Source organism: Balaenoptera physalus (assembly GCF_965194825.1).
Source record: "Balaenoptera physalus genome assembly, chromosome: 16".
Lineage (NCBI taxonomy): Eukaryota > Metazoa > Chordata > Mammalia > Artiodactyla > Balaenopteridae > Balaenoptera > Balaenoptera physalus.
In genome coordinates this window covers 47,994,716-48,020,405 of record NC_138898.1, presented here as the reverse complement: position 1 = coordinate 48,020,405, position 25,690 = coordinate 47,994,716, and positions in this window count along the sequence as shown.

Here is a 25,690-nt window from a genome sequence, read left to right as displayed (position 1 = left end):
GCTCATACCTGGTCTCTCCTGCACTCTTTCCACTTGCCTTCACCTTTGATTTTAAGCTGTACCTTTTTCCTGTAATAAACTATAACCATGAGAACAATAGCCCTTCCACGTTCTGTGAGTCCTAGTGAATCACTGAACCTAAGGATGGTCTTGTGCACCACTGACACAACTGACCACCTATTTGGCTGCCAGAGCACCGTGTTTTACTGGTCATCCCCTTAGCTCTCTAGAGGTCAAGGGACCCTGGCTTCCCCTCCAATCTTGCCACTCATTATAATACTTGCGCCCACCTCGTTGCTGACAAGGGTTGCCACCTGACCTCTGTTAGTTCCAGATTCTCTCATCCTCTTTGTTATCAGGGAGCCCAGTTCTGTAATGCCATTTCCTACCACCAGCCCTGCCCTACAGGGAACAGCCACCACTAAGCGTCTTGAAGATTTGGGGTCCTTCTCAGCAGCACATTCCTCATTGCTCTGGTAAATGGCGTGTCCTCTGGGCTGGTCCATAGCCCCTGGTCACCTAGTGGGTTTCTGACTTTACACAGTACATACACTCAAGCACGCTTTGACCCTGAGCATTTGACCCTGTTCCAGCATTTCTACTGCCTTCAATGTGGCCACCACTTTTTATAGGCTTCCAAGTCACCCTACCAGTGTGTTAGCACCTCCTTTTGAGATGCTTGCTAAACTCCCCATCATGAGCAAGTGTTCCCATAGTAGTGGAGTCTCCACTATCCAACTTCTCGTTCTACCCTCTTTGGTCCAGCGCCCCCAGGGCGCAGTTGTGACCAGCCTTCTGGCTCCTGCTGGTACATGATAGCTAGCTCCTGGATCTCCATCACCAAATAGTCCCCCTCCTCACCTAGCAGACCCAGCCCTTCCCCCCACTGGGGTATGTTGTGACTTGACCCTAGTTCTTGTTCCAGGCAGGAAGGTGGGGGCAGATCCTGGAAGGAGGGGGGCATGTGTCGTCTGGCAAGGCAGAGCCTCAGCTGATCCTCCTAGGAGCTCTGGAGCCAGGATGTCCCTTTAGCATCATCCTCAGTTGAGGCAAGGGCACTCAGCCTTGTACCTCCATATTGTCCAGACATTGGATGCACGTGGCCACAAGGTCAGTTCCAGAGAGAGTCTCAGCTGTGAATACCGACTCTCCCTGCCGCTGGGGACACGAACACTTTGTTCCCGAAGGAGACCTGTGCGGTGCACCCCAGCACTCCCTCCAACCCCCAAGAATAGATAGAAGACTCTACAGGCCCCCAGAGAGAAAAAGACAAGTTAGAAAAAATAAAATTAGAAAACAGGGTCTAATTTCTTAAAAATTCCTACCTTTCGTAAACGTTTGCTAAAATCACTCATCATTTAGATACACTTAGGTTAAGAAATCAATTCAAAGAATAATACTACTTAATATAATAGTAATAATGCTCTCCAGATATATCAAAACAACTCAGTTTTTAAGGGAAGATCCGAGTGACCCTTCTAGTGGTAGAGTTTTGGGCTGTCCTGCACAACTACCCTTCGCTTTGACCCCTTATTTTCCCCCAAAGGAGAAAAAAGACTGAGCTGGTAAAGGAAGGCCCCCTCTGAGGTTTGCAGACAAATGTGTGACCCCAAGGGTCACCATAAAGTGATCTGAGCACCAAGCATCCCAAAGTCTCACCCACGAGACAATGACCATCGTTTATAAACAACTTTCTTTCTTTTTTTTTTTTTTTTTGATTAGGAAAATGTTCCAAACTCTGTTTCCTACTCTGTCAGCAGATGTGCAGGAGCAGGACAGGACAGGGGCTGCATTCTAAAGTGGAAATCGGGAGGGGCTGAGTTGGTGGGGAGAATCCTTAGGGAAGCCAGACTGAACGGTGAACGGCTGTGTTTTTTTAATTCAATTTTTATTTTATATTAGACTATAGTTGATTTACAATGTTGTGTTAGTTTCAGGTGTACAGCAAAGTGAGTCAATTATATGTGTGTGTGTGTGTGTGTATATATATATACCTTCATTATTTCTTCAGATTCTTTTCTTCAGAATATTGAGTAGAGTTCCCTGTGCTATACAGTAGGTCCTTGTGGATTATCTATTTTATACATGGTAGTGTGTATATGTTACTCCCAAACTCCTGTGGTCATTGCTCCTCAGGCTGGGCCAGCTCCTTTCTAGTGCCCTCTGCTGGAGAACAAAATAGAACTTTTATTAAAGATGTGTCATAAGTAGTTTTCAAGTTTTTGGTCTTTTCTGGTGGTGAATCTACAGCAATCTCTCCAAAGTCCAGCACGTTCCCCCCAAGGCGCAGGCTGTGAGCTGTCAGGAGACATTCTGTAGGCGGGAGCTCTGCCTCCAGTCTGGTGTCAGGAGGGGCACGAGATAAGAATCACCCAGCCTGACACTGGCAGCAAAGGGAGGGCAGGTGCTGGGCTCCGCCTGCCTGGAGGGTAATGAGCGTTCGGCGAGTGATGAATTAGTCACCAATTACAGCTCCTGCCACCGCTTGGGGGCTCTGCCTCTCCAGCCCCATCTTGCTTGGCGGGGGCGGGGGGTAGAGACATTGATTCTGGCAGTCAAAGGGGTAAGGATGTTACATCAAATGCAGAATTTATTTTTATATCTGCCTTCTCAAGTGACAGAGAAGTGTTATTCTCCAGGGCCCTCACTCAGTATTACGCATATGGAAACTGTTACCCAGAACAACATATTTCCACATTAAAACATAACCCTCCTACTGTGTTTACTTGCCGGCCTCGCTCATGAGACTGTAATTTTCTTGAGGAAGGGAGACCCATGCCTCCTTGGAGCTCAGATTTAATGACGTGATGGATGAATGGATAGACAGATAGACAAACCAATGACACAATCTTTTTTCTTCTCATTGTATCTTTTGAAAACATTTTAAGACTTCTTTATGTACAGAAATGTGAAAAAATAATCGTTGTTAGGCTTGATGAATTCTCTCAGATTAAACTCACCTTCGCAAACAGCACCCAGCTCCACAGGTAGAACATTTCCAGATGCCTTCCTTGTACCCTCACCAGTCACCCAGCCACTACTCACCCCTAAAGGTGACCACTGACAGCATCTTGTCTCCTTTTGTACTTAAAGTAGACTCGTTCAGTGTGTTTCTCTCTCTCTCTCTCTCTGTTTGTTTTAGAATTATTATGTATTTACGTTTCTTCCTCCTTCTTATGTCAGTGGGTCCTCCTTTGGTGGGAGGGTCCCCTGTGTCTGGCCTCACTCACTCTGTACCACATGTGTGCGATCCACCCGCATGGTGGCATGCAGTTGTGGACCATTCATTATCATCGCAATACGGTCTCCCATTGTATCAATGCACCACAGTTCAGATTGGGTTCTCCCAGAACGTACCCTAATCAAGGATCCGAGTAAGTAGCGTATTTGGGAGATGAAGGAAACCCTGATGGGCGAATGAGCCCAGGAAAGGAAGGCAGCCAGTAATGGGTGTGTTGTCGAGCAAGTTATTACCATGGGCCACTGGTGCTCAACCCCACTGGTACCTCTGGGAGACAGTGGAGAGATTCCCTGGAAGGATGAGGGGCTGGGGTATTTATACCCCAACTCCCTTTAGTCATTGGCTGAGGGCTGCTGGTCATTCCCAGGCTCTCCCGGCTTGTGGAGGGACAGGCAAAGGAGCTCTAGTGCCAGAGAAAGCTTTGAGACAAAGAGAAACAGGTGAAGGCTGCTGGAACTCAGGCAGGCAAAGAGGGGAGGGCGAGGGGACTTGGGCAGGGCGCCGCCAGCCTCTGCTGGAGACACGGTGGAGCTTGGTTCTATGCTGAAGCTTCAGGACTCAGCAGAGAACATCCTGGACCAGGCACGGTGAGGACACCGGTCATCCTTGTCCTTCCAGCTGCCCTTCCTTCTCTTCCACTTCTCCTTAGGGGACTCTGCTTTCCCATTATAGGCAGCCTTAGAGGGCCTGGCAAACCCAGCCAAGTGTGGGTTCATGACCTACGTGAGGCCAGTGAAATCCTGTCCTGTGAGGCAGCAGGGGACGGGGACTGCCCCGTGCTGGTAGTGGGGCCTTGACTGACCATCCACTGGTTCTCACTGCCTAGATTCCTGGGCACTGGCCGAGGTTTTCCTTAGAGTTTGTGGACCGCCCCGTGCTCTCCTAACAAATTCCTCTCACTGATTGTGTAAGTCCAGGCCCTCCAAGAAACGCGTGTCAAGATGAATTAGACTTTTAGATTTACTGGAGAAAATGGACAGGGAGCCAGAGGAGGCTCAGACTGGGAGGCAGGGCTGACCCCTGTGGAGGAGAGCGGGACAGCAGGAAGGTTGGGGAGGAAGGTCTCTGCACTGCAGCTCTCAAAAAAGCGCCAGCACATCTGATGGGGAGTCCTTAAGCCCAAACTGCCTGGGTCTCAAGGAACAGACCTGCCTTGATGCCCTGCTGTACTAAGTCCCTGGCTGAGAGCAGCCTCAAGGCAGGAAGTCAGTCCAGCACCTGGAGCCTTTGGTCAGTCGCATCCCCTGCTCCCTGCAGCAGGACCCCTGAGAGACACGTTGTCACAGCTGCCACATCACCTGAGTCACCAAGAGAGCAACCAAACCACAGCCCCGATCCAGCACCCCGTCCTCTAAGCCCTCTGGCTCTCCCCCTTGTGATGTGTGTATAAATTCAAATGAGAGCTGCCTTTTTCCTTGAGTTCTTTGGAGAATTGAAAGGATAACAACCTACTTAGCACAGTCTGCCTGTCACATTGAACTCATGAAGCCCATTAGATTCCTCTCATTATGTGAACCTCTGGCCGCAGGTTCAGTTCCTTGGGAGGGTTAAGCCCGTTAGTTGCTCGCAGTTTGGAAAGACCAGTGTTGTCACATAGGCTCGTTCCCAGCGTCCAGCTGTGGGACTTCAGGCAAACCCAGGAAACCTGGGCCGCGGTTTCCTCCTCTGTGACCCCTCTGTCCCTGGAGGAACCCCTCCAGGGTTGTGGTGAGCTAGTTCCTGGACTCAGCCAGTCCTGAACTCCTCATCCTTCTCTTTCCTTCTGTCTCTGCATCCTGGCTCCTCCTTAGTTGGCAGAATTGCTTTCCTCCAAACCCCGAGATTTGTTGAACTGCGGGAACTTGAGAGGGGGCCGAGGGAAGGGGAGGTACGTGGGGCATGGTCCTCTTCAGGAGCGTCTCCTGCTAGAAAAAGCAGTTTACACGTCCTCTCGTTACGAACAAGGGTCGACGGCTGATGTTAGGTAAACAGCTCTCACGCTGGATCAGGTCCTACAGAAGAGAGTCTGAACCTGAGAGGGCCGCTGGAGGGTTGTTGCCCAGTGGGGCAGAGCGGAGGAGCCCCAAGAAATGCCCCGTGGTGGGGCAGTCGGCCTGTTCTAGGTGACTGGGAGGTGGGGGGGTATGGAAATGGAGTCAGGGGGCCCTGAAGGTGAACTGCTGAGCCGCAGTCTCCCTGGAGCTGGGATGGCCTTTATCTCAGCCGGGGATGCAGACTCCATGCTAAGTGTCCCCTCAGCACGCCCTGGTCCATCACTCACTGTGTCCCTTCTCTCCAGAGCCTGAACCTCCAGGAACCCACATTCTGCTCTGCACCCATCATTCTTTGAAGTTAATGGACTTCTACTTAATCAGTATGCCTGTATCTCTATGAAAAACCCAAATGCCGTCCCACCCACCCCAGAACAACTGGCAGGGCCATTTGCTTGTCAAAAGTTGTCACAAGGGAGTCCTTTCAAAAACCTCTAAGGAAAGTACTGGATTTGCAAGAATTTCCACTTACAGAAAAAAATCTCAGGACTGTAGGTCTACTTAATCCATCTATGGGAAAAGCAGAGCGATATTTCATTGCTGACCTGTTTTTCACCAAGGTGGGATGGTTTTATCTGGAGCCACCTGTCTTCTTCTGTCTGGTCCCTCTGGTGGCTGGTGACAGGCATTTACGAGAAAGCTCACCTGGGCTGGGAACCAGATACTCGAGAGTCGGGGAGCAGGTCGCAGCAGACACTGCTGGGCCAGTGGTCCACATCCTGAGGGTCAGGGCACCCCAGCCCCGGGGGGACTTTCCTTAGAGCCTCAGCGGGCATCTCTGTGCTCACCCAGCAGGATGGAAACGTCAGGGAGTTAACTGGCTTCCTCCCACCGCCTGCCCCACTGGTGGCATCGTTCTGGGGACAGTCGCTATGCTGCACCCCAAGCAGCCCCGCAGCACTGCACTCTGGGGTCCAAAGTGATGTGACTTAATAACCGTACCTTTTATTTGCCAAATTCCCGCCCTGTCTCCCTTCTTCACCTTCCTCACCTTCCCTGTGCCGTGTTCTCTGCACACACACGCCTTTTGCCCTTTTGCATCATCACCAGGAGCCCCAGGACACATATTTGGGTCCTGCCTGCTCAGAGCTTACGACCAGGCACTGGCTCTCAACAAGGGAGGCTGTGCCCCAGGGGCCACCTGGCAGTGTCTGGAGATGTCTTTTGTTGTCATGACTGGGGAAAGGGGGTGCTGCTGGCATCTAGTGGGTAGAGCCAAGGATGCAGCTGACACAAAGGACAGCTCTCCCAACAGTTATCTGACCCCAAAGGTCAACTGAACTGTGGTGACGGCCGCATGCCTGAGAGACCAGCATGTGGGCCCAGTGCCGTATCAGTCGGGCTCATGTAGGGACGCAGAGCCCCGCGAGCCAAGGGGACCAAGAGGTAGATAAGGGGGTAACAGCTTCACAGATGGGGAGCCGGGCACGCAGGGGCACGAAGGCGGCGTGGGAGGACCCACGCAGGCCCCGCCCAGTTCACGTGGAGCCTCGGGCTGTGGCGCCCTCCAGGGGAGCTCCTGCGGAGGGTCTCAGGTGGCATCTCGGGGAGAAGGCGGGGCCGTGGGGAGGCTGCTGGTGGCTTCGTGGGGGGGGGGGCTTGGGAGGCCGTGGTGGTCGCTGGGGAGCTCGTGGGGAGCCGGGTCCCGGCAGGGCTCCCCTGGGGAGTAGCTGGTCAGCAGGTGAGGGCCAACGGAGGAGGGAGGCTCCCACGGCGATCACCTGGACGGCCACCCCCTCCCCTCCCTGGGGGCGCCGACCTGGCTCAACAGGGAAGGGCTTTGGGGGCGCAGGACCCCGCCCCCGCCCCCGGCCAGGTGGATGCGAGCCTTCCAGCTTCACATCCATCATGATGAGGGAACATCTAAGGACCAGGAGAGAAGACAGGGGCCATGGGGGTGTGGGACAAGGCGGAGGGAGGATGCGCCAGTGCGTGGGGCAACCCTGGCCTGAGAGCAGGGAGGGCAGGGGCCCCGGGAAAGGGCCGGGAGAGAAGGGTGCCTGGAAGGGGGATGGGGAGGAGGAGATGCCTGTGAGGGGTCTGGGCAGGGGAGGGTGCGACTAGATCTGGCTGTTGGAAAGAGGTGCGGACAACAGGGTGGAGGGCCCACCTGCAGGGCGAGGGGGTGAGTTAGGAGATCCAGCACCCAAGGGAGAAGGCCGTGCTGGGGCTTAGACAGGGCAGGGGTGAGGGGTAAGAGGGGCAGAAAGAGAGAAATAGATGGAATCGCAGAGTCCTGAAGTAGTAAAACCAACAGAATTTGGTGATGACTCGGGTCTGGAGATGGACAGAGGGCAGGACGATTTCTGCCCCGGGAAACTCCTAGTTCTGAGTTGTGGCAGATGAAGACCATCAGAAGAAACCAGGCTCGGGGAAGATGACCATGAACCCCACTGTGGTCATTTTGAATTGGGGGTGCTGTCCAGGGTTCGGGGGGAGATGCCAAATGCACAGCTGGTTACGCGTTTGCGGAGCTGGAGGAAGGGGCTGGACAGAGACGCTTCCCCTGTGCCCGTGAGGCTGGTAACTCGAGAGCCCCCAAGGGTGGTCTTTGGACAGTGGCGGCAACGTCTGGAAGCTCATTAGAAAAGCACAATCTCTGGTCCCATCCCAGACCTACTGAGTCAGAAACGCTGTCAGGGAGGCTGGGGGTCTGTGCTTTAACACGCCCTCCAGGGGATTCCGACGCACAGGAAGGTTCAAGCTTTGCTGCACACTAGAATCGCTCTGGGAGCTTGGAAAATCCTCAATGTCCATCCCATACCGTTACTTCAGAATCTCTGGGGCCAGGATCCGGGTAGGGTGATTTGTCCCAGTTTGCCCAAGATGTCTAAGACTTTCCTGGTTTTATACTGAAAGTCTTGCATCCCCGGAGACCTGTCAGACCTGGGCACTCTGGATCCAGCCCTCAGAAGCTTTTACCATCCCCCCCTGATTCCACCTGTGCAGCCAAATCTGAGAACCAGTGGCCCTGCCCAAAGGAGCTGTGACTTTGGTTCCCCTGCTGGATCCCACACCTGGCCACTGCTGAAGTCCTGCTTATTTCAGAAACTGACAGGGGTCTGCTGATCATCTTAGTTTAAGTGGGGAAGGATCCAGGAGTTCATCCTGGCTGAATGGGAGAATCACCTGGGAAACTTTTAAAACTGTTGGGTTCCCCAGACCCCTTCTTCAGAGATTTGGGTTTACCTGGCCTGGGATGGAGCCCAGGGATTGGTAGATAACAAAAGCCCCCAGGCAAGTGTAACTACGGACAGGGTTGGAACTTCAGGCCTAAGGAGAAAGTATCACATGAGAAGAAAACGGTCCACCAGATTAAGGCCAGGTGGAGGGGGACGACCCTTCCAAATAAGGATGGAGAGGTGGCCGGAAGAGCAAGAGAAAACCAGGGGCCCTGGGGGGGCCTCTGTGGCTGAGGGGCGTGGCTGCCACTGGAAGGGGAGTTGGAGGAGGAGTCGTGGTGTTTCCACTTTTTTTCCCTCTTTTCTTCTCTCCTTTCTTTTCCCATCCTCATGCATTTCTTTTATCTTTGGGAAAGAAAAAAGAAAAATCAGAATGGTCCTCTTGATAAGCTCCTGGCATTTAAAAAGTGGCAAAGCTCCTTAGGCTTGAGAGCAAAGGACGTGGTAATAATTCCAGCTGATTGGCCTGCACGGCCGCTGCAAAGTCACACACTCCTGGGGGTCTGAGCTGGGAGGGGACTGTCCTGCACATGCCATCCTGCTGCCCAGTGGGGCTGGGAGTTTGAGACAGCGGGACGAGGCCACTGCTGAAGTCGTGCTATTTCAGAACCTCGTGGTGGCCTGTTGATCATCTTAGTAGGAGCGGGGGAGGGTCCAGGTTCTTTGGGCCAGGTTGGAGAGGCTCTCTATTTATCGCAGACATTTATTGCAAACATTTCCTGTGGTTTTTCTTTTTTGAGAAGAGAAAATTCAGGCTTCTCCCTTTGCCTCAGAATGTATTATAAAGGGAATAGGAGTTTCACCTAAATGCATCAGCTGTATGACTGTTCCTTGGGAACTTCCTGTGTGTTTTTCTTCTTCCCCTTTTCTCTCTTCTTCCAGCCCCTCACCCTTCCTTCTTTTCCTTTCCTTTTTATTTATGTATCGGTGAGAGGTGATGAGAAGAGAATAAAATTCAGGCTAAAGGGGGAGGACAAGAATGATTAACCTTTGAAGGACTCTGCAAACTTGTTATGTGTGTGGCAGCTAAATGAATATCCCGGTTCTGAAACCCCCCTGAAATGGCTTTCCAAATGCATGTTGACAGTTTCCTGACTACCTGCATCACTGAAGTCCCCCAAGTAGTCCACGCTGGTGATAAATCGCCACTTCTCATGAACCTGCTGTCTGTCTTCTAGAGACATTTTCTTGTTAAATATTTATTTGCATATATAAAAACCCCGTAACAGCCCACTAATTGCCATGGGGCTCTGACAGGATGCCGAGGAGATGCTTCATCAACGGCGTTTGTGGATTCATCAGATTTACCTGTTTAACTCACACTATAATTACCAGGCCATCTAACCACCGACACGTGTAGGTACTAATTATCCAAATGAGACAGGGAAGCTATTATTCGCTTCTTGACTGTTATTTTGCTTCACGTTGTAGTCAACATGAGTAACTTGCGTTTGATGAGTTGGTTTATCAAGTGCTTCCCTTAACTGTGTTGGAAATAGAGTGAAGTAACATGTCAAGTACATGAATTTTAGAATAAAATAACCCCTGGATCTACCCAGAAACAGCAAATGCTTAATGTAGTGAGATGGTGAGACCAGCAGGTGGCAGTGTGGACCAGAAAATAAATGTGTCTTTCCAAAGCTCAGGCTTTTTGGGGTAAAAAGCCTTCCAGTCCTCTAGCAGAAGGCCTCTGATAAGGGGCTCAAGAGAGTCACGTTATATGCGAGGCTCTCCCGTCTGGAAAGACCAACCAGCCCAGAAGCTCCGGGGAGATGCTCTGCTCAGAAGGCCTGGTGTTACCAGGGTGGTCTCCCCGAGTTCCTTAACTTCACTGGACTTAGATAGCTCGTTCTGGGTTCTGCTTCTTCCTTTCTGACAACCTTGCTGTGCTTTGTCTAAACCCAAAGATTTTTGGCAACTTTACTGCAACCCAATGGGGGAAAAAAATCTTCAATTTAAGGGCAGTTTACATTATTTTTTTTAAAGTATTTGTTTCTAAATCTTGTTCCCAGGATGGTTAAAATGAAAAAAAAGGTCATATTGGTTTTTAAAATATTCATCTTTGGCTCCCTGTTCTTGGCAAAACAGCTGACTTAGATGTAAGTAAAAGACGCTTGAGACCTTTGGGGGAAATGTAAGGAATCCTCTTTAAACAACCTTCCAGTCATAAAGAAGCACACAGTAAGTAATGGAAATAAAAGTGAAAATATAAGTAGGGCATATCTGCGTGACCATCAGTGTAATTCACTTCAATTCACTCTAGTAATTTCCCTGGAATAATGTATGAGAAGAGGATTTACAAATGCTTTCTTCCTTCCTTCCTTCCTTTCATGTGTGAATTTTCTTCCTCCCCTTAACCCACTGAAAAAACAAAATAGTATTGATATTTAACCCAGGATACTATAAATGTTACAGTTTTTAGATTCAGTTGTTAAACTTCTCATTTAATTCAGAATCTTGAGTACCAGGATGGGGTTGGCTCTTTCAAGGAGTGTTTTCATCTCTGTCCTAGGATTCTCCAGAGAAACAGCACCAACAGGATGTGGAGAGACAGAAAGATTGATTGATTTTCAGAAATTGGCTCCCATGGTTATGGAGCCTTGGAAAGTCCAAAAGCTGCTGGGTGGACCAAGGAAGAGTTTCAGTTTTTGTCCAAAGGTGCTCTGTTGCAGGAATTCCCTCTTTTCTGAGAAGGTGAGTCTTTTCTTTTAAGACACCTGATTGGATGGGGCTCACCCACATTACGGGGTGCAATCTGCTTGACTCAAAGTCCACTGATTTAAATGTCAATCTCATCCAGAAAACACCTTCTCAGAAACATCCAGAATAATGTCTGACCAAACACCTGGACACTGTGGCCCTGCCAAGTTGACCCATAAAATGAACCATCAGAACCTCTAATTTTTTCCTCCTGAAAGCGTTTCCTGAATGCACAGACAGAGCTTGGGATGAGTAGACACTTTCCATATTCGCTCACATCAGGCAAGAGACTTTGCCCAGAACAACATGGCAGAGAGCACAGGACACTGGGCTGGGAGGTCGACCACAGGTGTGGCTTTGGGGAGTAGAAGGCCCCCCAGCTCATGGTCCTCTCCTCTGGTAAAGTGTCCCAAGCCAGAAGTCCGCCTGCAGAGGGCTGTGACCCACTGAATGCCACAGGAAGGCTAGTTGGGCCAGAAGCTTCCAACCCAGCCCCTGGAGGGCCCGGGGAAGTGTGGGCGAGGGAGGTGGAGTTCTTCATTCCAGGGTGGGAGCAGGGTCCGGGGTCTGGACTGGAACTTGGGATCTGACCTGGGATGAGGATCTGGTCAAGTGCTTCCCCAAATGGCTGCAACTCTTCCCCCCGCTGTATCCATGTCCTTTTCAATGTGACTTTGCTGCTCCCCCTTCAAAACGTGGGGTCTGTTTTCCCACCCCTGAAGTCTGACTGGCCTTGTGACTTGCTTTGGTCAATAGAATGTGGCAGAGCCTAGGTCTCAGGAGGTCTTGCCTGCCTCTCTTCTCCCTCTTGGAGCCCAACCTCCACAGGAAAGCCTGGAGCAGCCACTGAAGGGTAAGGGACGTGTGGTCCAGGTACCCCCCATGGCTGTGCTCACCACCAAGCTAGGGATGACTTGTTAGGTGGCAGAGGCAAGATACGGCTGACCTACAGTTCTGGCGAGAGAGTTCTTCACCTAGAGCCATGCTGATGGGAATAGCTCCAGTGGATGGACGTGCGGTCCACTCCGTACCGTCAACCGTTGTGAAACAAATTGGCACAATTACATTCATAGGCAAATAAAAAATTAATATAGCTTCCTTACCCTTAATAGCATCTTTCATTTGCTGGGAGCTCTCAGGATCAAAGATTTCGCAATGCAAGGCTGCAGTTCAGTTTCTGTGGTCAAGTGATCTTTAAATCATTGCATCCTCTTGGGAAATGCACATTTCTTGGAAATTTCTAGTAGATGACTCCTTGTTAACATCAATTGTCAGATGCCCTGTCTCGAGTTTCTTCAATAAATCTACTTCTCAACCCATCCCCCAGTCCGAAGTGTCCAGCCCTGCCTTCAGTCCCAGACCAAACCCTCTGGGAAGCAGATATGATGAGCTGCCTTAATCATCTGAGTTCTGTGTAAAGTCCCCCCTCCCCCATCAGACCCTGGTCTCCAAGGCCCCGTCGATACCAGTGACTCAGGAACAAGGATCCCTAAGCGCTAGGGTCAGGGCACCCGTTGCCCCAACACAGGTCTCCTTTCTCGCCATCAGTCCAGCCGGTGGACTAGACCTAAATCCCAGCTTCACACCCAAGTCCCTCCAGGGTGGGAGTCCAGACCTTCCTGGAGTCCTGACACTGAGCTCCACCTTCCAGGGGGCACCTTGCTCCCTCCTCCCTGGTTCTTCGGTGGTTAGCGTTCGGGATATTAAATAGTTCACCCACGGAGAGTCCATGATGAACAAGGTGGAGACGAGCTCATTCAAATCACCCTATAAGGCTCTCACAGCCCAGGGCGCTTTATTTCCTCTTGGTAAATAAAAATGGGGGATGGGTGGGCAGTGTCACGATAACAGGGCACTTTTCATGTGAAATTATCTGAGTTTTACTATAGTCCTAAGAGCTTCATAGGATGGTGATCAATATTTCCATCCCACAGGTGGGCAAACTGAGGCTTGAGATCACATAACCTGTAGGCCATAGATCTGCGAACTGAACTCGGCTCTTCCGATTCCAAACCCATCTTCCTTGGAGAGAGAGAAGAATGCGAACCCCTGACAGAGGGGGCGTGGTCCCAAACTCTCATTTTTTCCCCTTCAAGCCCACCTGCAGGGGTGGGGTTCCACAGTCAGAGCACGGTCACCTCCGAGTAGAACCATCTTACAAGAACATATCACTAAGTATGAGACTATATTATGACAGATGAAAGCAATGCCTAATGCTCCGAAGACATAAGAAAAGACAAAAGAGAGCCCCTCTGTCTGAGGGGCTTACGCTGTGGCTCGGAGGGAAGGTGTGTACAGCGGAAACAGTTGAGTGATGAACTAAGGAGTGCACAGCCCCGTGCCCCCTGGGAGGCTAGTGTCATACTTCCAGGTGGGGAGGGAAGGGTGGGCTCACCCGGGACCTTTGCAGGTGGGGCAGGGGTGTCAGCGGACTCTGAGGATGTGGGTTACAGCTTGCATTTCACGTCCATTTTGTATCTTAAAGGAATGACTCAAACAAACCAAACCTCATTTCTGTTTTATCATGGACAGAAGCATGCCCCTTTCCTCTGCCATTTTCTGTGCTTTCTGGGCTGCGGGCAGCAGCGGGTCGAGAGGGGCGAGAATGGCTGTCGGGGAAGAGCAGTCACGACTGTAACCGTATCTGCTGCCTGGTCAATGTCCACCAGGGCCAGGGAGTTCAGAGGGTTTTTTTTGTTTAAACCACTTTTAGTGCAGTAGTCTCTCTACTCATTCTAGAAATAGTGAAGCGTTTCACAGGAGAATGTACATTTATAATTTTTTACATGTAAAATTCCTTGACAGCTTGAGCTGCCTGCCCCAGTGGGGCTGAGATTCTTGATTCATGGCCGTGTATTCAGTGGCCTCCCAGCCCGGAGCAGGAGGAAGGAGCTGGGGAGGAGAAGCCCCCAGTGTCATTAGGGAGAAGCTCCTCCTCTCTCTTTCCCACTGCAGTTTCTCCCTCTCCTCCAGGTCTCAAACTGTTGACATCACCCAGCTTCCTTCCTTCTCTCCAAAGAAGTCACTTCTTTCTGATGCAAGTGACCCAAACATGCGCATCCTTTTTGGGGACCCGAACTTGTCCTTTTCGTGGTGAAGATAAAGTGTGGATTCAAAGGATTCTGTAGAAACTTCAAACAATCAGCTTCAGGAAACAGCTCAAATTCACAGACACAGACCCACAAACCAAGTGTCTTCTAGTAGAAGCTATTGATAGTTTTGTTTTTCTACTTTGTAAATATACAATTTTGTAAATATCTATTTTGTAAATATATACTTTTCCTCCAATAGAAGTTTATTTTTAGTGGCTAGTGTCTGTTTCCTGATGTGACATAATTTTGGTATTGAGGGTTGTTTCCTTGAACACTATTAGATTGATTTAAAACATGTTCTCCATTTGCTTAGTTAAGAAGTTTGAATTCTTTTTATTTCCTTGGGAACACCCTGTGTGCCTTTTGTCACATCCACGTTGTCAAGGTGAGGCCTATGAGCTCTGATGCAGGTGGATATTGGGAAAAGAATGCAAATTTGCAAAAGGAGGTTGAGGGGCACCTTTTGTGACCCATTTCTTGGTAGGTGGTGTCATTTGGTTCAAATAATACGGCAGTGTTATTATCCATAGCTGAGTAGGTTGTTAGAACGGATTGTCTTATTGTTCTTTATCTAAGAATTTTATCTCCTGACTTAGATGGATGCTAGAATGGGGCTTGGTGATCCATATGTTGAAGGGTAGTGATGGACCCAGATCCCCAAAGACAGGAAGCCCATCTGGCTGATCAAATACAGTGCTAGGCAACCAGGGGTCACCCAGGCAACGAGTGGGGTTGGGGGACGTCCACCTAGGGGAGACCGTGGGTCCAGAGGGTGGGACTGTTGTGCACACAGAGACAGGCCATGCAGGCAGGCTCTATTCAGACACTGGGGCAGGGAGCTGGCGGGGGGTCGGCACTGGGGACCTCTGCCCGCTGCAGAGACCAGGCACCAGTCCACGGGCAGAGCAAGAGTGAGGCGGTGTCCCCAGAACGTGACAGTTACCAAGAAGGAGGCAGACACAGGGGAAAGAGGTGCGGGTGCAAGGGCATGAACTTGGATGTGAACTTGGGCTCCAGGTGGCACAGGATTCTTGAGGGCAAACAGAAGCCAGGGTAGCTTAAGTGTTGCGGAACTATGGAGTTGTTTCAGAGTTTCCTCAGGCTTCTTAAGTTTCCATCCTAGGAAGGCCTAGTGTGTAGTCCTAAATATGAAAACGGCAGACCCTGGACGTGGGGAATCGGACGTGGGGAACCAGTCAGGGCATTTTTGTGTTGGGACCCCTGGTTGGACATTATTGGATTTAAAAGCACGGAGTGATTGTTACTCTACAGTTTGTGTGTGAACGTGTAAGAAATGTGTGTTTGCAGGGTTGTGAGTGTGTGTGAGTGTGTAACCGTGAAGGAGTGGCTTGGGTGTCCCTCTTTGGAGCAATAACCCCACGTGTGACATCCAGTGGTAGCCTGTGCTTATCAGACAGGGATTGGAGGCCACTTTCATTTTCTCAGAAGATACCAACCATCTTTAATTTCCACCTGCCAGATGGCAAACTGATAGGTGAGCTCTGACAAAAATAACTTTCTTCATCCTGAACAGAATGCTCCAGAGAGGGAAACAAGAAGAGGTTTTGTATTTGTTTTCATCCTTCTGGGGCTTCTGAGTTTTCAAGACCCTGGGAGAGTGAGGGTCTCCATCCTTCAGAAAAAGGGGCTGTGCAGGGGAAGCAAATAGGACCACGGCCGTCAGGGGGTCAGGCTCAAAAATCAAACCTGAGCTATGAGTGACTGCAGATTCAGGAGTGTGGCTTCTGCATCCTGGCAAGAGGTGAACCCACGGAGGTACCAGAAGTGTACCTCCACTTCCGCTCTGATGTCTCCTGCCTGGACCACCCCGCAGTGGGGAAACAGCCTTCAGCGGCTGGGTGACTTTAACACAGATCGCCAGGCTGGACGGGATGGCAGCGGGTCTTCTCGGATGAATGGAGCCCTCGGTGTCTCTGATGCACAACTGCCCTCCTTTTGTCTGTCTGTCTTTAGCGCTCTGTTCCATAAACATCTGGAGGGCCGAGTAACATCTGAGCCATAGTCAATAGCTTGAAGGAAGAATACATCTTATATTTCCCCACAGAGAGGCAAAATGGTGCTCGGGCTGCACCCACGGAGGAACTGGAGCATCTCTGTGCGGAGTGGGTCTGGAGCAGAGTTACCCCTGGTTTATGGACTGCTTTCCTCCCCCTCTTCCATCATCTGTGAAGCAATGAAATAATACGTGTGAAGACTCAAGATTCCTCCCGGATCCATCTGAGTATATTTGTTTTACATCAGCGTCATAAAGAAATCAGTTAAAACATCTAATGGGGATGAAATTGCTTCCATATAATTTTTCAAACCCGACTTTTTTCCCAGTGTATGAAGTAGCCTGCCAACTACCAAGCTGCTTATTTCCCTATTTGGAATTCATTTCTGTTGTGATAATATGTTTGTGTACTTTCTGGGGTTAGGATATCTGGCAAAAAGAACAAAAACAAAAATAAACAAGTCCCAACTTTGTTATCTGGTCAGTGTTCTGCCCTCATGACAAAATAAGGGATTCGATTCTTTGAAATATCCTTTGGTTGTCTACTGCCTCACTACTCCAAATGTGGTCCACAGACCAGCAATCTCAACATCCTCCAACCTTGTTGGAAATGCAGGTTTCGGGGCATTTCCCCCTACATGTCCTGAGTCAGAATCTGCATTCAAATGAGAGTTCCCGGGGATTCCAGTCTGAGAAACACTAGCCTAAAGGCTTTGTCTGGGTGGGTGGGTTTCTTTGTCACAGATTGACTTTGCTTTTAGCGTTCACAGCTGCACAGATCTGTAAGTCTCAACGTCCCTCATATTCTTTCTGCCTCTCTCTTTATATGTATATATATTTTTTTCTTTACACTTTTTTAACTTAATTCAACCATTTTGCTTAGCTCCATATCTTGTACGAGTGCCTCCCAAGTAAGATGCTATGGGGGAGGGGTGGGAATATATAAAAACGTGGCCCCTAACCTTGAAGGTGACTCCTCTCTAAGGCAGGTACACAAAGACCATCAGAAGACACCGCGGAGGAGTTGGGGGAGGAAGCCAAAGAGAGCAATTCATGCTGAGACACCAGGGGAGCTGCTTGGAGGACTGGTTCCTTTAGCTGAATTGAAAGAACCTCCCGGCCAGGAGGTGTACGGAGGCGCTCAAGCATAGTGCCCGCAGTTACACCATGGTGTCCACCATCGGGGGAGACGGGTCTGCAGAGGGCAAGGGACACAAGTGGGAAGTAACAAGACTCATTCTGAGAGTGGGGATTAGAAAGATAGGTTGTGGCCAGTCTGCAGAGTCCTGCAACCCCATCTGCAAAGGGATTGGAGTTGAATGAGTCGACAATGGGCAGGTGCTGAAAGTTTTTGAGCTGGGGCCCTGACCCAGCCCCGAGGAGCTGTGCTAAATTAATGTGCTGGTTTTGTGCAGACACATTGCAAGAGGGGAAGGGCTGAATTCAAAGATCCATTGGGGTGTGTTTTTAACGGATTTGGTTTAAATTGCACCTCCTCCTTCACATTCCCAGGAGGTAGCAGTGGGAATGGGGCAAAGGAAGTGGATGTGAGTGAACCTGGAGGAATTATCCAGAGGACTGACGGGATGAATGAGGCAAGAAACAAATCAAATATAATTTTCCAACCTTCTTGCCATTGACCGAAATCAGAGAGGTGAGGGTGGAGCCTGTGTTTGGAAGAGGAAGGTCATGAGTGTTTGGACATGTTGAATGTGATGTTCTAAGGGAATATTTATAATGTTTATAAATCATTTCACATATGTGTAAAATACATAAGTACGTATAAATTTATGGATATAAAATATGTAATGTTTATAAATTATTATTATTATTACTGTTGTCTTACAGGAGTGCTTGTTAATAGAAACAATAGCACTATAACACTTTAGAGTGTACAGAACCCTCCTCCCTAAGACTGGAAGGACCTTCAGATTGTTCATCTTTTGTTTCTCTTTCTGTTTTTCTCTTAGTTTGGTTAGACTGGTGCGAGAGACTAGAGCTTCGCGGTCATCTAGAGTTTTCTACGGGTGCAGATAAATGGACCTTTGGTGCCCAGAGCACACTTACTGACTCAAGCTATTTTGGAAAATCGCTGGAGTTGGAAGCAGGGTAAGAGAGGTGCTACTCTCTCTAAGAGGCTCTAAGCAGTGCAGGAGAGGATGCTGAGGCTGTCAGCTTTGCCGAGGAAAAGAAGGAAAGGCTCCAGCGGGCCCCGTTCCCAGGGGTTCACCCAGGGATGTTCTAGGAGCAGAGACCTGGTATTGTCTAGTGTCTACACTGGTGGTGTTTGGAGTTGGAGGAATCCAGATCACCCTCTTTCTGTTGCCTCTGATTATGTCACAGAGACTCAATAACTCTGGGGAATCTGAATGAGCTTAATGTGATTTAACCGTGTACACTTGACTTTTACAAGGTTACTAGGGGCACAAGTGAGTTATTGCTGCCATGACATATGTGAGGTGAATCCAGATATCTCCCCACCCCCCAAGTTTGACGTGACAATTAAGTGACAAAAGAACTCTAAGAAAACACATTTAAAAGACCCCGTAATAGGCCAGAAACATAGGTTTATAAAGAGCATTGAGATACATTTAGGTCGTGTTTTGAAGTTGTGAGCATTTTTATGCCTCTGGTATGTGATTAGAGGCAGTGCAGTCAGATGAGACAACATCTCAGAGACCAAAGCGGGTTTCTGTGGTGGAATCCCGTGGATCAGTGTTGGCTAAAACCCTTGAAGTTCATCGAGTCGTTGTTGTTCTTTCTTTGAACTGCTCTACTCATCTCCTTACATCCCAGTACCAGGAAGATACCTGTTGCTTGGTGACTTGAGATGCCTACTTCTGAAATCTTGGCCAGTGATAACGAGAAGAGAACACATATTTCTTGGAGTTCAGGGGGGCCTTGCCAGGGAAGTTTCTGGAACCCCAGTCCTCCCAACATTTGTCAACACATGGCCAGAAGGCATCTCAGCTCTGCTCCCCACCAAGTTCTCCCAGTTAAAGCGTGGTGTCTGCCATCTTCCTTCCTGTCTGCTCTGACCCTACTGGGCGATGTCTGGGGTTGATTATTGTGTTGCCAGTGAAGCCACGAGAGTGGGAAGGCTGGCTGCTGTCACCAATATTCCTGCCAAGGGAGCTCTTTCCTAGAGGGGCTGGTGCCGCTTGTTCCTGGCACTGCTGAAGCTCTCCATGCCAACGCCTGAGTTAGTTATTCATTTGTTTATTCAGTGAATAGCTATAATCACTGATAACCGACTCTATACCAGGCTCTGTGCTGGGCACTGGGATACAGTGATTGGTTAGAACTCTGGCTCTCACCTCGCCCTTATGGAGCTTAGACTCTGATGTTAGATGTTCTCCTGAAATAAGCAATGCGAACAAAAGAAGATTTTTGGAATTGGGGTTGCTTGGAAAGATACATAAGGGGCCCCGCAAGCTGCACGGAAGATTTTAGTCTTTATTCTAAAAGCAGTGGAAATCTTTGGAAAGTTTTAATCCAAAGGGTGAGGTGACCAGTTTGGGGTTTTAGATGAACACTCTGGCATGACGTGTAAATGACATTCTGACTCAGAGCGGAATTGCAGGTTACAAGAAAGACAAATGGAAATGGAGAGAGCAGTAGGGAGGCTGTTGTGGGGTGCAGGAGACACAGTGGGGGCAGGGACGGGGCTGTGGCTATGATGGGGAGGCAGGAGGCCACCCCTGCCAGGGCAGCAAGCACGTCAGTGGAGCCCATGTTGACCAAGCACCAGAAGCCACATTTGTTCGGCCCCAATCCAAGGAGATTCTATTTTCCTGTTGTCGCCTTTTTGTTGTCTGAGGTCTCAGCCCCAAAGGAGCTCTGACCTCCACTACAAACGTCTCATTCCAGGGTGTGCCTTCCAGGTCAGCCCACCAGCCTCCAGATGTGCCCAGGAAGGCTGGAATCCAGACGTGAACACAGTCTGGGCTTCAACCAGCTCCCCCCACATGGGATGCTCATACTTAAGGAATTGGCTGTTACCAGAGAGTGACTGTGGGGGAAAATAAGCCATGTTTTTTGGAGGCACAAGAAAATTGCAGAATCACCATTTGGTAACATTTCCATTATGTATAACTAGACAGTTAAGCAGACACATTGCAGGACACTACAAGTGGGGTGGTGGCCCACAGTTTCTGCCTCGAAGTGGTCATCTGGCTGGAAGTGGGAGCAGTGGAGCAGGCTGGGGGGGCCTGAAGGTACATTTGTGTAACACTTTGTATAGAAGTTTGAGGAAATGCCAGTTGCCCATATTATTTTTTAAAATGGAGAAGCTAATGGAAATGCCGGAGCTGGACTAAAACACGCGCGCACACACACACACACACACACACACACACCTCCCCTGTGCCCAGGCGTCCTGCTTGGGACCCTATGATGATAAATGCTAAAATAGCAACCTGAAACGTATGGACACCAAGGGGGAAAGTGGGGGAGGGGAAGTGGGATGAATTGGGAGACTGGGATTGACATATATACACTAATATGTATAAAACAGATAACTAATAAAAAATGACAAATAAAAATAAATAAATTAATTAAATAAACTAGCACTCTGAACAGTTGCTTTAAAAGCATGGGAACCTAATTTCCTGGGACAGTCCATTGAAAGTCAGAAAGTTTCTAGAAGTATTTATTCTTATCCACTTGGGGGAGAGTCTAAGCCCCTCCATGTTTAGATAACAGAAGATATTTTAGTCGTCTTCATTTTCATCTACTTTTCTACCCAAGCACCTGTTTCCAAAGACCTGGTTCCTCAACGGCGGTTGCCATAAACTAGGCCAGCAGGGGGCACACAAGCGCAATCACCGCGCAGGTAAACATTCCGCTTGCAATTCCACTTTTGGCCACAATTCTCTCCCGCCTCTGCAAGATACAAATTCAGGGGAGAATGACAGTGGTGTTAGGTTGTACATGGACTTAGAAAAATGTGCAGAATCCTAAAAAGCAATACAAGTTCTTTTTACTCTTTGAACTGAACGCAATAATATAGCACCTCTTAATTGTTAAAAAAAAAAAAATCAGAAATCAACTAAAGTTTCCAGAGCCATTATTTTACAAGTTGACCAGAGCAATAACTTTAAAAAGGAAGAAAGAAAAAAAAGAAAGAAAAAATTTGCTATGGCTCCCAGCTGACTCAAAGAGCACACATTTGGGAGAGATGATAAAATAATCGTAAATACCAGATTCCTTTCTGAACGCTTGAAAAGGCAATGAAAGAGGTGAAGGCAGAAATGACACTTAAGCAATAAACACTTTCAAGTAAACGTATCTGTTTTGGTACACACTCCATTCCCCGTTGGCATCTGAGCGTGGCTCTTAATTCAAGAGCTTTAACCTACTCCAGGGAAAACAAATAAAAAAGAATCCAGCACAGTGCTTGAAGATCTTCACGTTTATAGACTGGTGTGAACTCTCTCTCCCCTACAAACTGTAATTTGGGTGGCTTTCCTTCAAAACTATTAGTGCATCTTCATGGAGCCAGGGTAATTCTCAGTAATACTAATGGTGCGCTCGATGTTACTGTAAATAAGATAAATGAAAGCAAACCTGTCTGAGCAGACGCAGCTAATGACAGAGGCATAGAGGCATAATATGGCAGGAACAGAAATTTTCAACAGTAGAAAACAAGAGCCCAGGGCATCTCGATGAGCGGTTAGTGGGTGGTCACGCAGGGAAAGGATGCAGCCGTCTGACCGTCTTGCCCACATTGCCACGTCTGGTGCAGCCAACTCTTCAAAAGGTCAGAGTCACAATTGGTGAAAGGGAAACCCTCTTGGGTTTCAGGCCTCCACTTCCAGAAAACCCCAAGAAATTTCTAGTGGAGGCATAAAACAAAAGCTCTTGAATTCTAGGGCACTGAAAGGGATCTGGAGATTGAGGCCCTAATACCCATCCAAATTCAGGGGAAATGACACATTTATCTATTTCAGCCTCAATTCTTAGAGACCAAAGAAAATCTGAAACAGATAGGTGTGGCTTACAGCGTGGCCCCATCGAATTAGCTTGTGTGTCCCCTCCCCCTCCGTCGATATGGTTGATGTCATGCATTTTCTCCCTGTCCACACTTGTGGGAGAAAGCTCTGGAAAACTCAGCTTAGCACTCCCTCCAGAGAGTTCTTGAAGAGGAGGGGAAAGATGGACCCATACTTTGGGCAGATATTTTAGTTTGGGGCGTAGAAATATAATGGGAAGGAAAGGAAAGAAGCAATAGGAAAACGTTTGGACTCTAGTCCTCAAAATGTTAAGATTATACCTTCAAATCCCATCATAGAAATGAACCTGAGTGAGGGCACCATTCCGTGTGGGCAGCTGTTTTTCTGCACCCCAGAATCCTGACTGTATCGACAGGACGTGGTCCAGGGAGTCCTGGCCACCACACCTAGTCCCCTCTTGCAAGACTGATTAGCTTGGAGTCTCTATGAAGATGACAAATGGACTCGTAGATCACTGGACCCATGCCCAGAAAGTCAGAGCTATGTGCATTTTACCGCACAGAAACTAAACTGGAAATATAACAAACTAAAAGATTTTGATATATACAGCTTGTTCCTCCTCATGAAGGAATTGGCAGAATTGTAGAGTCTTGGAGGAATTCTTCTCCTGATGTCTTCCGAGGGCCTGTGTTGTTCTCTTCTTGGTCTCTTCTGCACAGCTAGCTTCTTGGTCTACTTGAAACCCTAGGAATGGCGGCCAGTGTGGCAGCTGGTTTTCTGGCACCTTCCATCCCGGGTAAGCATCTGTCTGTGCTCCTTGGTTGCCTCTGCAGCAATTGCTGCTGCACTTCTATGGAAAGACGGGTATTTCAAAATCCTTAGGGGTGAAAGAACTTCCTGATAAAAGTTTAGGTTGAAAATGGTTTTCTCCCCTGAAATCACAACATTTTCAATGTAACACCATAGAAATTCTCTTCTGCTCAACCCCCGACTGGACCTGCTGGGGGATGGAGTGGGGAGGACATTGCCATTGAGGGTTTCATGCTCAGTATTGGACAGGCCAGGGTTTCCCCAGAGCTGCCCAGGTACTAGTGTCTGTTACCCTAGCGCTGGAGAGCTCATCAAATCTAAAGGGGGGGCCACCTCTGTGTATTCTGACTCTTCGGGTCCAGAAGGGGCCCTGGAAAGTTCCCGGAAGGAGCTCACAGGGGGGTTCTGACCATCAGGCAATTCGGGAAGCCACAGGTGATTGCTGTGCCCACATCCCCTAGAAGGACTCTGGGCTGCAGCTGTAGACAGAGTATCTGCAGCTCTGGAAATCCTGCCACCTGGCAGTAGAGGCCCAAGTGACAAATTATATCATGGAGTATTTATCTAGCTTGACTCTAGTTCTATAAGGTAGAAGGTGTGGAAACAAAGTGTAACTTCTGAAAAAAAAAAAAACTTTCATTGTAAAGCCCAAGATTCTCTCTGGGATGTTTGCCTACTTTTCTGCTTGAGACTGGTTTTTAGCAAGGGGGCCGTTTGTGAAGGATGGCCGTGTGAGAAAATGAAAATCAAAAATGGACCCGCACGTGGAAGCAGAGAGAGGGAAGGAGAGAAGCCATGGGTGTCGAGATACGGCTGGTAGAAACCATCTCAGGCTTCACCCTGACAAATTCCTAACTCTAACTGTACTTGTCATCAAGTATTTTGGCCCAGACACTAACAGCTGGTTTTAGGAGGCTATTGAAATGTAAATTAGTTTAAATAAAAGGAAACTACAAATTTGGTTGCTCAGTCCCACTCGCCACATTTCAAGTACTCCCCGAGCCACGTCATCAGTGGCTACTGCATTGAACAAGCAGGTAAAGGACATTTCCATCCTGACAGAAAGTTCTACTGGACAGCACTGGCTGGCGTGGATGTAACTGCTGGGAGGAGGAACAGGGCGCCTTGGCAGTGTGACATCTCTGAAGTGATGGTTGTTCCCGACCTTGGTGGAGCTTAGTGTCAGGGGAGAATCGCCCTCTGGTTCCAGCTGAAGCCAACAGCCCTTGATTATGGGACAAAAAGAAATGCGCACCATCGGAACACCTCTGCTGGCCCGCGCTCTTCTGAGATCGTTCAGTTGTTAATTTCCCAACTCTCAGAAACTCTAGCCAATACTTTGTATATAGTCAGAGAAACGGGTGGAATCCTGGAATGTTTCTTTGTGTTCCCCTTTTCCTCCAGAACTGTAGTTGGAGGGATGTCTCTGACTCGGGTGTTGAGTGTCTGCTGAGTCGTCTGGAAGGACCCTTGAAAGAGGCCTGCTGTTCAGCCAAGGAGGAGGCTGGAATGTTCCCTTCTTCCCACCGTCTTCTCATGACTGGTGGGGAGCAGGTGTCTGAGATCGGCCTTAAGAATCAGGGTGTTTCTATGGGAAGTGAGGTGGAGGGTTGGGAATGGAAAAAAGGAAAAAAGAAATGCAGATGAGGGTGCTGTAAGATGTACTGTTTGATCCTATATCCAAAAAGGGCTGGGAACCGAGCTGAGTTTTGCATTATTTCCTGAAGGTGGAGATGTTGGAGCTTGGATGGGCTCTGTGGCTGTGAGCAGGGGAGGCCCAGCCTTTCCCTAAATTCAATCTCCCAAGTAAAGATAGAAAGGCTCTGTGTTGTTGGCTGGATCGTGAGATAGCGGTGGGTAACACTTTCTTTAAAAAAGTACTCATTCAAATTCTTAGAACGGATAAACCTCATTCCAAAATGATGGAGACATTGCTCTGAGGGGAGAGCTGTAAAGAAGCTATTTGGCAAAAATCTGTTTTATAAACGATTTACACCTCTTGATACATTGCATTAGAAAATCATGAGTGATTTATAGCCAAAACTTCCTTTGGCCTCTTTAAATGATCTAGCTCTTCCAACTTGCCTCATGGACTCTGGTTCAGCTCGGCAATTAATCGATACCCCTTTATGGAGTGCCTGGTAGATGCCAAATGGAACCAGTGTTTCTCAGCTCAGGATGTCATGGGTATAAAATCTCCGATAGCCTGAACTCTGATTCTTCCTCGCACTTAGAAAAGCTCGTCTCTGCTTCTCTCCTTTCCCCGAGGTGTCCTCTGTTTCCTAGTTCAAGAGCATGGTGTCTGGCATTTGAGCATTTGTTAAAGGAGTGAAAGAACTAGAAGATCACACTGACGGCAAGTCCCAGATTATAGTCAGTAAAATGCACGTCGAGTGTGGTGGTCCAGACGTTATGGAGGAATGGCCTTCTTCATAATAACACCTTATATTTGGTAGTGCTCTCCACTCCGGCAAACTCTTTCACACCAGTGTAATTTCATTTGATTTGCTGTTAGACCTTAGATAACGTGATTAGCCTTTAGATGCCTTCATTTTTCATCCATGGCCCCAAAAAACCCATATGCAATGGATATACCATTATCTTTCCATCAAGATGCTGTGTGAGTTATTATTGAGTAATTCCCCAGAATATTGTAAGAAGTCCATC